The following is a 12,215-nucleotide window of genomic DNA, read 5'->3' as shown; positions in this document are numbered from 1 at the left end:
CGGGTCCAACCCGAATTCCCGAAACCTCAACCCAAACCCATTAATTTCGTGTTAGGTTCGTGTCGTGTTTTCAGGTCGTGTCGAAAATTGCCACCCCTAGTTGCGGTGATACATTTGCGCCGACAAATTTGAGCGACGATCCGGGCTTTGATCGAGCCGTACCGTTCCTGATTTGTCTCGCGCCTTCAGATCCTCCTTCACGCTTCGACAAGAAGCAAAATATTAAGCAATCGTTCCGACGGAGCTAAATTACTACAGGATAAAGAACGAATAGGAAATTTGGATTTCGAAACAAAAAAGAGAGGGGTGCAACACGAGGACTTCCCAGGGGGTCACCCATCCTAGTACTACTCTCGCCCAAGCACGCTTAACTTCGGAGTTCTGATGGGATCCGGTGCATTAGTGCTGGTATGATCGCACCCGCCATGTTCCTTTCGCTTTATTCTTTTAAACTACCCCGTCCTGCGAAGCAGTGTGGCTTTTCTAGACCGAAATTCATTTTAAGCGTCAATTCAAGCATTTTCCTCTTATCCTTTTATTTAGTTACTTTATATTTTTTTTTGTTATTGATTTGCACCCTGTTTTTTTCCCTCATCCCGCAACTCTAAATTATCATGAAATCAATCTTTCACGCTTGCAGTTAGGGGTGGCAATTCGGGTCCAAATCAGGTTGGCGGGTCGGGTTCGGGTCAACAGACCCGCCAGAAAATCTGTTGACCCGAACCCCGACCCGCCAACCCGTGACGGGTCAGGTATGCTGACCCGAACCCGAAAATTTCAGGTTTACGGGGCGGCGGGTCGACCCGAAATGACCCGAAACTTAATTTTAATTTATTAATTTATCACTGTAATTTCTAATAAAATCAATTTCTCACAAAACTAATTACATAATCAAGTAATAAAAATTTAAATAAATGATTCCAAATCAAATCTAAAATAAATTAAACACCGTAAAAGTGTTTTATCCCAAGCAAAATATAAAATAAATTAAAACAATACAAAAGTGAAAAATAATATAATATATTATTTGTCCAAGTATAATAATTTCAACTTCACACAAATTAAATAAATTCGTTTAGGATTAAGTAATTAATGCCTTTGAAAAAAAGAATAACTTAGTTTAGTTAGATAAAATTATTTTTATGTTTATTAAATTATTTTTAATTCGTAAACGGGTCATATCAGGTCACCACGGGTTGACCCGAAATCGACCGGTTTTCTTTTCGGATTCATCGGGTCCAACCCGATTCTGACCCGAATTCCCGAAACCTCAACCCAAACCCATTAATTTCGTGTTAGGTTCGTGTCGTGTTTTCAGGTCGTGTCGAAAATTGCCACCCCTAGTTGCGGTGATACATTTGCGCCGACAAATTTGAGCGACGATCCGGGCTTTGATCGAGCCGTACCGTTCCTTATTTGTCTCGCGCCTTCAGATCCTCCTTCACGCTTCGACAAGAAGCAAAATATTAAGCAATCGTTCCGACGGAGCTAAATTACTACAGGATAAAGAACGAATAGGAAATTTGGATTTCGAAACAAAAAAGAGAGGGGTGCAACACGAGGACTTCCCAGGGGGTCACCCATCCTAGTACTACTCTCGCCCAAGCACGCTTAACTTCGGAGTTCTGATGGGATCCGGTGCATTAGTGCTGGTATGATCGCACCCGCCATGTTCCTTTCGCTTTATTCTTTTAAACTACCCCGTCCTGCGAATCAGTGTGGCTTTTCTAGACCGAAATTCATTTTAAGCGTCAATTCAAGCATTTTCCTCTTATCCTTTTATTTATTTACTTTATATTTTTTTTTGTTATTGATTTGCACCCTGTTTTTTTCCCTCATCCCGCAACTCTAAATTATCATGAAATCAATCCTTCACGCTTGCAGTTAGGGGTGGCAATTCGGGTCCAAATCAGGTTGGCGGGTCGGGTTCGGGTCAACAGACCCGCCAGAAAATCTGTTGACCCGAACCCCGACCCGCCAACCCGTGACGGGTCAGGTATGCTGACCCGAACCCGAAAATTTCAGGTTTACGGGGCGGCGGGTCGACCCGAAATGACCCGAAACTTAATTTTAATTTATTAATTTATCACTGTAATTTCTAATAAAATCAATTTCTCACAAAACTAATTACATAATCAAGTAATAAAAATTTAAATAAATGATTCCAAATCAAATCTAAAATAAATTAAACACCGTAAAAGTGTTTTATCCCAAGCAAAATATAAAATAAATTAAAACAATACAAAAGTGAAAAATAATATAATATATTATTTGTCCAAGTATAATAATTTCAACTTCACACAAATTAAATAAATTCGTTTAGGATTAAGTAATTAATGCCTTTGAAAAAAAGAATAACTTAGTTTAGTTAGATAAAATTATTTTTATGTTTATTAAATTATTTTTAATTCGTAAACGGGTCATATCGGGTCATATCAGGTCACCACGGGTTGACCCGAAATCGACCGGTTTTCTTTTCGGGTTCATCGGGTCCAACCCGATTCTGACCCGAATTCCCGAAACCTCAACCCAAACCCATTAATTTCGTGTTAGGTTCGTGTCGTGTTTTCAGGTCGTGTCGAAAATTGCCACCCCTAGTTGCGGTGATACATTTGCACCGACAAATTTGAGCGACGATCCGGGCTTTGATCGAGCCGTACCGTTCCTGATTTGTCTCGCGCCTTCAGATCCTCCTTCACGCTTCGACAAGAAGCAAAATATTAAGCAATCGTTCCGACGGAGCTAAATTACTACAGGATAAAGAACGAATAGGAAATTTGGATTTCGAAACAAAAAAGAGAGGGATGCAACACGAGGACTTCCCAGGGGGTCACCCATCCTAGTACTACTCTCGCCCAAGCACGCTTAACTTCGGAGTTCTGATGGGATCCGGTGCATTAGTGCTGGTATGATCGCACCCGCCATGTTCCTTTCGCTTTATTCTTTTAAACTACCCCGTCCTGCGAAGCAGTGTGGCTTTTCTAGACCGAAATTCATTTTAAGCGTCAATTCAAGCATTTTCCTCTTATCCTTTTATTTATTTACTTTATATTTTTTTTTGTTATTGATTTGCACCCTGTTTTTTTCCCTCATCCCGCAACTCTAAATTATCATGAAATCAATCCTTCACGCTTGTAGTTAGGGGTGGCAATTCGGGTCCAAATCAGGTTGGCGGGTCGGGTTCGGGTCAACAGACCCGCCAGAAAATCTGTTGACCCGAACCCCGACCCGCCAACCCGTGACGGGTCAGGTATGCTGACCCGAACCCGAAAATTTCAGGTTTACGGGGCGGCGGGTCGACCCGAAATGACCCGAAACTTAATTTTAATTTATTAATTTATCACTGTAATTTCTGATAAAATCAATTTCTCACAAAACTAATTACATAATCAAGTAATAAAAATTTAAATAAATGATTCCAAATCAAATCTAAAATAAATTAAACACCGTAAAAGTGTTTTATCCCAAGCAAAATATAAAATAAATTAAAACAATACAAAAGTGAAAAATAATATAATATATTATTTGTCCAAGTATAATAATTTCAACTTCACACAAATTAAATAAATTCGTTTAGGATTAAGTAATTAATGCCTTTGAAAAAAAGAATAACTTAGTTTAGTTAGATAAAATTATTTTATGTTTATTAAATTATTTTTAATTCGTAAACGGGTCATATCAGGTCACCACGGGTTGACCCGAAATCGACCGGTTTTCTTTTCGGGTTCATCGGGTCCAACCCGATTCTGACCCGAATTCCCGAAACCTCAACCCAAACCCATTAATTTCGTGTTAGGTTCGTGTCGTGTTTTCAGGTCGTGTCGAAAATTGCCACCCCTAGTTGCGGTGATACATTTGCGCCGACAAATTTGAGCGACGATCCGGGCTTTGATCGAGCCGTACCGTTCCTGATTTGTCTCGCGCCTTCAGATCCTCCTTCACGCTTCGACAAGAAGCAAAATATTAAGCAATCGTTCCGACGGAGCTAAATTACTACAGGATAAAGAACGAATAGGAAATTTGGATTTCGAAACAAAAAAGAGAGGGGTGCAACACGAGGACTTCCCAGGGGGTCACCCATCCTAGTACTACTCTCGCCCAAGCACGCTTAACTTCGGAGTTCTGATGGGATCCGGTGCATTAGTGCTGGTATGATCGCACCCGCCATGTTCCTTTCGCTTTATTCTTTTAAACTACCCCGTCCTGCGAAGCAGTGTGGCTTTTCTAGACCGAAATTCATTTTAAGCGTCAATTCAAGCATTTTCCTCTTATCCTTTTATTTATTTACTTTATATTTTTTTTTGTTATTGATTTGCACCCTGTTTTTTTCCCTCATCCCGCAACTCTAAATTATCATGAAATCAATCCTTCACGCTTGCAGTTAGGGGTGGCAATTCGGGTCCAAATCAGGTTGGCGGGTCGGGTTCGGGTCAACAGACCCGCCAGAAAATCTGTTGACCCGAACCCCGACCCGCCAACCCGTGACGGGTCAGGTATGCTGACCCGAACCCGAAAATTTCAGGTTTACGGGGCGGCGGGTCGACCCGAAATGACCCGAAACTTAATTTTAATTTATTAATTTATCACTGTAATTTCTAATAAAATCAATTTCTCACAAAACTAATTACATAATCAAGTAATAAAAATTTAAATAAATGATTCCAAATCAAATCTAAAATAAATTAAACACCGTAAAAGTGTTTTATCCCAAGCAAAATATAAAATAAATTAAAACAATACAAAAGTGAAAAATAATATAATATATTATTTGTCCAAGTATAATAATTTCAACTTCACACAAATTAAATAAATTCGTTTAGGATTAAGTAATTAATGCCTTTGAAAAAAAGAATAACTTAGTTTAGTTAGATAAAATTATTTTTATGTTTATTAAATTATTTTTAATTCGTAAACGGGTCATATCAGGTCACCACGGGTTGACCCGAAATCGACCGGTTTTCTTTTCGGGTTCATCGGGTCCAACCCGATTCTGACCCGAATTCCCGAAACCTCAACCCAAACCCATTAATTTCGTGTTAGGTTCGTGTCGTGTTTTCAGGTCGTGTCGAAAATTGCCACCCCTAGTTGCGGTGATACATTTGCGCCGACAAATTTGAGCGACGATCCGGGCTTTGATCGAGCCGTACCGTTCCTGATTTGTCTCGCGCCTTCAGATCCTCCTTCACGCTTCGACAAGAAGCAAAATATTAAGCAATCGTTCCGACGGAGCTAAATTACTACAGGATAAAGAACGAATAGGAAATTTGGATTTCGAAACAAAAAAGAGAGGGGTGCAACACGAGGACTTCCCAGGGGGTCACCCATCCTAGTACTACTCTCGCCCAAGCACGCTTAACTTCGGAGTTCTGATGGGATCCGGTGCATTAGTGCTGGTATGATCGCACCCGCCATGTTCCTTTCGCTTTATTCTTTTAAACTACCCCGTCCTGCGAAGCAGTGTGGCTTTTCTAGACCGAAATTCATTTTAAGCGTCAATTCAAGCATTTTCCTCTTATCCTTTTATTTATTTACTTTATATTTTTTTTTGTTATTGATTTGCACCCTGTTTTTTTCCCTCATCCCGCAACTCTAAATTATCATGAAATCAATCCTTCACGCTTGCAGTTAGGGGTGGCAATTCGGGTCCAAATCAGGTTGGCGGGTCGGGTTCGGGTCAACAGACCCGCCAGAAAATCTGTTGACCCGAACCCCGACCCGCCAACCCGTGACGGGTCAGGTATGCTGACCCGAACCCGAAAATTTCAGGTTTACGGGGCGGCGGGTCGACCCGAAATGACCCGAAACTTAATTTTAATTTATTAATTTATCACTGTAATTTCTAATAAAATCAATTTCTCACAAAACTAATTACATAATCAAGTAATAAAAATTTAAATAAATGATTCCAAATCAAATCTAAAATAAATTAAACACCGTAAAAGTGTTTTATCCCAAGCAAAATATAAAATAAATTAAAACAATACAAAAGTGAAAAATAATATAATATATTATTTGTCCAAGTATAATAATTTCAACTTCACACAAATTAAATAAATTCGTTTAGGATTAAGTAATTAATGCCTTTGAAAAAAAGAATAACTTAGTTTAGTTAGATAAAATTATTTTTATGTTTATTAAATTATTTTTAATTCGTAAACGGGTCATATCGGGTCATATCAGGTCACCACGGGTTGACCCGAAATCGACCGGTTTTCTTTTCGGGTTCATCGGGTCCAACCCGATTCTGACCCGAATTCCCGAAACCTCAACCCAAACCCATTAATTTCGTGTTAGGTTCGTGTCGTGTTTTCAGGTCGTGTCGAAAATTGCCACCCCTAGTTGCGGTGATACATTTGCACCGACAAATTTGAGCGACGATCCGGGCTTTGATCGAGCCGTACCGTTCCTGATTTGTCTCGCGCCTTCAGATCCTCCTTCACGCTTCGACAAGAAGCAAAATATTAAGCAATCGTTCCGACGGAGCTAAATTACTACAGGATAAAGAACGAATAGGAAATTTGGATTTCGAAACAAAAAAGAGAGGGATGCAACACGAGGACTTCCCAGGGGGTCACCCATCCTAGTACTACTCTCGCCCAAGCACGCTTAACTTCGGAGTTCTGATGGGATCCGGTGCATTAGTGCTGGTATGATCGCACCCGCCATGTTCCTTTCGCTTTATTCTTTTAAACTACCCCGTCCTGCGAAGCAGTGTGGCTTTTCTAGACCGAAATTCATTTTAAGCGTCAATTCAAGCATTTTCCTCTTATCCTTTTATTTATTTACTTTATATTTTTTTTTGTTATTGATTTGCACCCTGTTTTTTTCCCTCATCCCGCAACTCTAAATTATCATGAAATCAATCCTTCACGCTTGCAGTTAGGGGTGGCAATTCGGGTCCAAATCAGGTTGGCGGGTCGGGTTCGGGTCAACAGACCCGCCAGAAAATCTGTTGACCCGAACCCCGACCCGCCAACCCGTGACGGGTCAGGTATGCTGACCCGAACCCGAAAATTTCAGGTTTACGGGGCGGCGGGTCGACCCGAAATGACCCGAAACTTAATTTTAATTTATTAATTTATCACTGTAATTTCTAATAAAATCAATTTCTCACAAAACTAATTACATAATCAAGTAATAAAAATTTAAATAAATGATTCCAAATCAAATCTAAAATAAATTAAACACCGTAAAAGTGTTTTATCCCAAGCAAAATATAAAATAAATTAAAACAATACAAAAGTGAAAAATAATATAATATATTATTTGTCCAAGTATAATAATTTCAACTTCACACAAATTAAATAAATTCGTTTAGGATTAAGTAATTAATGCCTTTGAAAAAAAGAATAACTTAGTTTAGTTAGATAAAATTATTTTTATGTTTATTAAATTATTTTTAATTCGTAAACGGGTCATATCGGGTCATATCAGGTCACCACGGGTTGACCCGAAATCGACCGGTTTTCTTTTCGGGTTCATCGGGTCCAACCCGATTCTGACCCGAATTCCCGAAACCTCAACCCAAACCCATTAATTTCGTGTTAGGTTCGTGTCGTGTTTTCAGGTCGTGTCGAAAATTGCCACCCCTAGTTGCGGTGATACATTTGCGCCGACAAATTTGAGCGACGATCCGGGCTTTGATCGAGCCGTACCGTTCCTGATTTGTCTCGCGCCTTCAGATCCTCCTTCACGCTTCGACAAGAAGCAAAATATTAAGCAATCGTTCCGACGGAGCTAAATTACTACAGGATAAAGAACGAATAGGAAATTTGGATTTCGAAACAAAAAAGAGAGGGGTGCAACACGAGGACTTCCCAGGGGGTCACCCATCCTAGTACTACTCTCGCCCAAGCACGCTTAACTTCGGAGTTCTGATGGGATCCGGTGCATTAGTGCTGGTATGATCGCACCCGCCATGTTCCTTTCGCTTTATTCTTTTAAACTACCCCGTCCTGCGAAGCAGTGTGGCTTTTCTAGACCGAAATTCATTTTAAGCGTCAATTCAAGCATTTTCCTCTTATCCTTTTATTTATTTACTTTATATTTTTTTTTGTTATTGATTTGCACCCTGTTTTTTTCCCTCATCCCGCAACTCTAAATTATCATGAAATCAATCCTTCACGCTTGCAGTTAGGGGTGGCAATTCGGGTCCAAATCAGGTTGGCGGGTCGGGTTCGGGTCAACAGACCCGCCAGAAAATCTGTTGACCCGAACCCCGACCCGCCAACCCGTGACGGGTCAGGTATGCTGACCCGAACCCGAAAATTTCAGGTTTACGGGGCGGCGGGTCGACCCGAAATGACCCGAAACTTAATTTTAATTTATTAATTTATCACTGTAATTTCTAATAAAATCAATTTCTCACAAAACTAATTACATAATCAAGTAATAAAAATTTAAATAAATGATTCCAAATCAAATCTAAAATAAATTAAACACCGTAAAAGTGTTTTATCCCAAGCAAAATATAAAATAAATTAAAACAATACAAAAGTGAAAAATAATATAATATATTATTTGTCCAAGTATAATAAATTCAACTTCACACAAATTAAATAAATTCGTTTAGGATTAAGTAATTAATGCCTTTGAAAAAAAGAATAACTTAGTTTAGTTAGATAAAATTATTTTTATGTTTATTAAATTATTTTTAATTCGTAAACGGGTCATATCAGGTCACCACGGGTTGACCCGAAATCGACCGGTTTTCTTTTCGGGTTCATCGGGTCCAACCCGATTCTGACCCGAATTCCCGAAACCTCAACCCAAACCCATTAATTTCGTGTTAGGTTCGTGTCGTGTTTTCAGGTCGTGTCGAAAATTGCCACCCCTAGTTGCGGTGATACATTTGCGCCGACAAATTTGAGCGACGATCCGGGCTTTGATCGAGCCGTACCGTTCCTGATTTGTCTCGCGCCTTCAGATCCTCCTTCACGCTTCGACAAGAAGCAAAATATTAAGCAATCGTTCCGACGGAGCTAAATTACTACAGGATAAAGATCGAATAGGAAATTTGGATTTCGAAACAAAAAAGAGAGGGGTGCAACACGAGGACTTCCCAGGGGGTCACCCATCCTAGTACTACTCTCGCCCAAGCACGCTTAACTTCGGAGTTCTGATGGGATCCGGTGCATTAGTGCTGGTATGATCGCACCCGCCATGTTCCTTTCGCTTTATTCTTTTAAACTACCCCGTCCTGCGAAGCAGTGTGGCTTTTCTAGACCGAAATTCATTTTAAGCGTCAATTCAAGCATTTTCCTCTTATCCTTTTATTTATTTACTTTATATTTTTTTTTGTTATTGATTTGCACCCTGTTTTTTTCCCTCATCCCGCAACTCTAAATTATCATGAAATCAATCCTTCACGCTTGCAGTTAGGGGTGGCAATTCGGGTCCAAATCAGGTTGGCGGGTCGGGTTCGGGTCAACAGACCCGCCAGAAAATCTGTTGACCCGAACCCCGACCCGCCAACCCGTGACGGGTCAGGTATGCTGACCCGAACCCGAAAATTTCAGGTTTACGGGGCGGCGGGTCGACCCGAAATGACCCGAAACTTAATTTTAATTTATTAATTTATCACTGTAATTTCTAATAAAATCAATTTCTCACAAAACTAATTACATAATCAAGTAATAAAAATTTAAATAAATGATTCCAAATCAAATCTAAAATAAATTAAACACCGTAAAAGTGTTTTATCCCAAGCAAAATATAAAATAAATTAAAACAATACAAAAGTGAAAAATAATATAATATATTATTTGTCCAAGTATAATAAATTCAACTTCACACAAATTAAATAAATTCGTTTAGGATTAAGTAATTAATGCCTTTGAAAAAAAGAATAACTTAGTTTAGTTAGATAAAATTATTTTTATGTTTATTAAATTATTTTTAATTCGTAAACGGGTCATATCAGGTCACCACGGGTTGACCCGAAATCGACCGGTTTTCTTTTCGGGTTCATCGGGTCCAACCCGATTCTGACCCGAATTCCCGAAACCTCAACCCAAACCCATTAATTTCGTGTTAGGTTCGTGTCGTGTTTTCAGGTCGTGTCGAAAATTGCCACCCCTAGTTGCGGTGATACATTTGCGCCGACAAATTTGAGCGACGATCCGGGCTTTGATCGAGCCGTACCGTTCATGATTTGTCTCGCGCCTTCAGATCCTCCTTCACGCTTCGACAAGAAGCAAAATATTAAGCAATCGTTCCGACGGAGCTAAATTACTACAGGATAAAGAACGAATAGGAAATTTGGATTTCGAAACAAAAAAGAGAGGGGTGCAACACGAGGACTTCCCAGGGGGTCACCCATCCTAGTACTACTCTCGCCCAAGCACGCTTAACTTCGGAGTTCTGATGGGATCCGGTGCATTAGTGCTGGTATGATCGCACCCGCCATGTTCCTTTCGCTTTATTCTTTTAAACTACCCCGTCCTGCGAAGCAGTGTGGCTTTTCTAGACCGAAATTCATTTTAAGCGTCAATTCAAGCATTTTCCTCTTATCCTTTTATTTATTTAATTTATATTTTTTTTTGTTATTGATTTGCACCCTGTTTTTTTCCCTCATCCCGCAACTCTAAATTATCATGAAATCAATCCTTCACGCTTGCAGTTAGGGGTGGCAATTCGGGTCCAAATCAGGTTGGCGGGTCGGGTTCGGGTCAACAGACCCGCCAGAAAATCTGTTGACCCGAACCCCGACCCGCCAACCCGTGACGGGTCAGGTATGCTGACCCGAACCCGAAAATTTCAGGTTTACGGGGCGGCGGGTCGACCCGAAATGACCCGAAACTTAATTTTAATTTATTAATTTATCACTGTAATTTCTGATAAAATCAATTTCTCACAAAACTAATTACATAATCAAGTAATAAAAATTTAAATAAATGATTCCAAATCAAATCTAAAATAAATTAAACACCGTAAAAGTGTTTTATCCCAAGCAAAATATAAAATAAATTAAAACAATACAAAAGTGAAAAATAATATAATATATTATTTGTCCAAGTATAATAATTTCAACTTCACACAAATTAAATAAATTCGTTTAGGATTAAGTAATTAATGCCTTTGAAAAAAAGAATAACTTAGTTTAGTTAGATAAAATTATTTTTATGTTTATTAAATTATTTTTAATTCGTAAACGGGTCATATCGGGTCATATCAGGTCACCACGGGTTGACCCGAAATCGACCGGTTTTCTTTTCGGGTTCATCGGGTCCAACCCGATTCTGACCCGAATTCCCGAAACCTCAACCCAAACCCATTAATTTCGTGTTAGGTTCGTGTCGTGTTTTCAGGTCGTGTCGAAAATTGCCACCCCTAGTTGCGGTGATACATTTGCGCCGACAAATTTGAGCGACGATCCGGGCTTTGATCGAGCCGTACCGTTCCTGATTTGTCTCGCGCCTTCAGATCCTCCTTCACGCTTCGACAAGAAGCAAAATATTAAGCAATCGTTCCGACGGAGCTAAATTACTACAGGATAAAGAACGAATGGGAAATTTGGATTTCGAAACAAAAAAGAGAGGGGTGCAACACGAGGACTTCCCAGGGGGTCACCCATCCTAGTACTACTCTCGCCCAAGCACGCTTAACTTCGGAGTTCTGATGGGATCCGGTGCATTAGTGCTGGTATGATCGCACCCGCCATGTTCCTTTCGCTTTATTCTTTTAAACTACCCCGTCCTGCGAAGCAGTGTGGCTTTTCTAGACCGAAATTCATTTTAAGCGTCAATTCAAGCATTTTCCTCTTATCCTTTTATTTATTTACTTTATAATTTTTTTTGTTATTGATTTGCACCCTGTTTTTTTCCCTCATCCCGCAACTCTAAATTATTATGAAATCAATCCTTCACGCTTGCAGTTAGGGGTGGCAATTCGGGTCCAAATCAGGTTGGTGGGTCGGGTTCGGGTCAACAGACCCGCCAGAAAATCTGTTGACCCGAACCCCGACCCGCCAACCCGTGACGGGTCAGGTATGCTGACCCGAACCCGAAAATTTCAGGTTTACGGGGCGGCGGGTCAACCCGAAATGACCCGAAACTTAATTTTAATTTATTAATTTATCACTGTAATTTCTAATAAAATCAATTTCTCACAAAACTAATTACATAATCAAGTAATAAAAATTTAAATAAATGATTCCAAATCAAATCTAAAATAAATTGAACACCGTAAAAGTGTTTTATCCCAAGCAAAATATA

At 39.6% G+C, this 12,215-nt stretch overlaps 10 non-coding genes across 10 annotated transcripts; all 10 read right to left on the bottom strand.

The window, feature by feature from the left end:
• Window positions 1-303: 303 nt before the first annotated feature.
• Window positions 304-422, bottom strand: LOC140024503 (5S ribosomal RNA). Its single transcript, XR_011828477.1, has one exon. It is a non-coding gene; the product is annotated as a 5S ribosomal RNA (ribosomal RNA).
• A 1,125-nt stretch (window positions 423-1,547) lies between these two features.
• LOC140024492 (5S ribosomal RNA) lies at window positions 1,548-1,666 on the bottom strand. The gene has a single exon (XR_011828466.1). It is a non-coding gene; the product is annotated as a 5S ribosomal RNA (ribosomal RNA).
• A 1,135-nt stretch (window positions 1,667-2,801) lies between these two features.
• LOC140029999 (5S ribosomal RNA) lies at window positions 2,802-2,920 on the bottom strand. Its single transcript, XR_011833913.1, has one exon. It is a non-coding gene; the product is annotated as a 5S ribosomal RNA (ribosomal RNA).
• Window positions 2,921-4,044: 1,124 nt separating this feature from the next.
• Window positions 4,045-4,163, bottom strand: LOC140024481 (5S ribosomal RNA). Its single transcript, XR_011828455.1, has one exon. It is a non-coding gene; the product is annotated as a 5S ribosomal RNA (ribosomal RNA).
• A 1,125-nt stretch (window positions 4,164-5,288) lies between these two features.
• On the bottom strand, window positions 5,289-5,407 carry LOC140024470 (5S ribosomal RNA). The gene has a single exon (XR_011828444.1). It is a non-coding gene; the product is annotated as a 5S ribosomal RNA (ribosomal RNA).
• A 1,135-nt stretch (window positions 5,408-6,542) lies between these two features.
• Window positions 6,543-6,661, bottom strand: LOC140029998 (5S ribosomal RNA). The gene has a single exon (XR_011833912.1). It is a non-coding gene; the product is annotated as a 5S ribosomal RNA (ribosomal RNA).
• Window positions 6,662-7,796: 1,135 nt separating this feature from the next.
• LOC140024459 (5S ribosomal RNA) lies at window positions 7,797-7,915 on the bottom strand. Its single transcript, XR_011828433.1, has one exon. It is a non-coding gene; the product is annotated as a 5S ribosomal RNA (ribosomal RNA).
• A 1,125-nt stretch (window positions 7,916-9,040) lies between these two features.
• LOC140024448 (5S ribosomal RNA) lies at window positions 9,041-9,159 on the bottom strand. Its single transcript, XR_011828422.1, has one exon. It is a non-coding gene; the product is annotated as a 5S ribosomal RNA (ribosomal RNA).
• Window positions 9,160-10,284: 1,125 nt separating this feature from the next.
• Window positions 10,285-10,403, bottom strand: LOC140024436 (5S ribosomal RNA). Its single transcript, XR_011828409.1, has one exon. It is a non-coding gene; the product is annotated as a 5S ribosomal RNA (ribosomal RNA).
• Window positions 10,404-11,538: 1,135 nt separating this feature from the next.
• LOC140024425 (5S ribosomal RNA) lies at window positions 11,539-11,657 on the bottom strand. Its single transcript, XR_011828398.1, has one exon. It is a non-coding gene; the product is annotated as a 5S ribosomal RNA (ribosomal RNA).
• Between the last annotated feature and the right edge of the window lie 558 nt (window positions 11,658-12,215).

The sequence above is a fragment of the Coffea arabica genome, chromosome 11e, assembly GCF_036785885.1.
Source record: "Coffea arabica cultivar ET-39 chromosome 11e, Coffea Arabica ET-39 HiFi, whole genome shotgun sequence".
NCBI lineage: Eukaryota > Viridiplantae > Streptophyta > Magnoliopsida > Gentianales > Rubiaceae > Coffea > Coffea arabica.
This window is presented reverse-complemented; position numbering and strand designations above follow the sequence as displayed.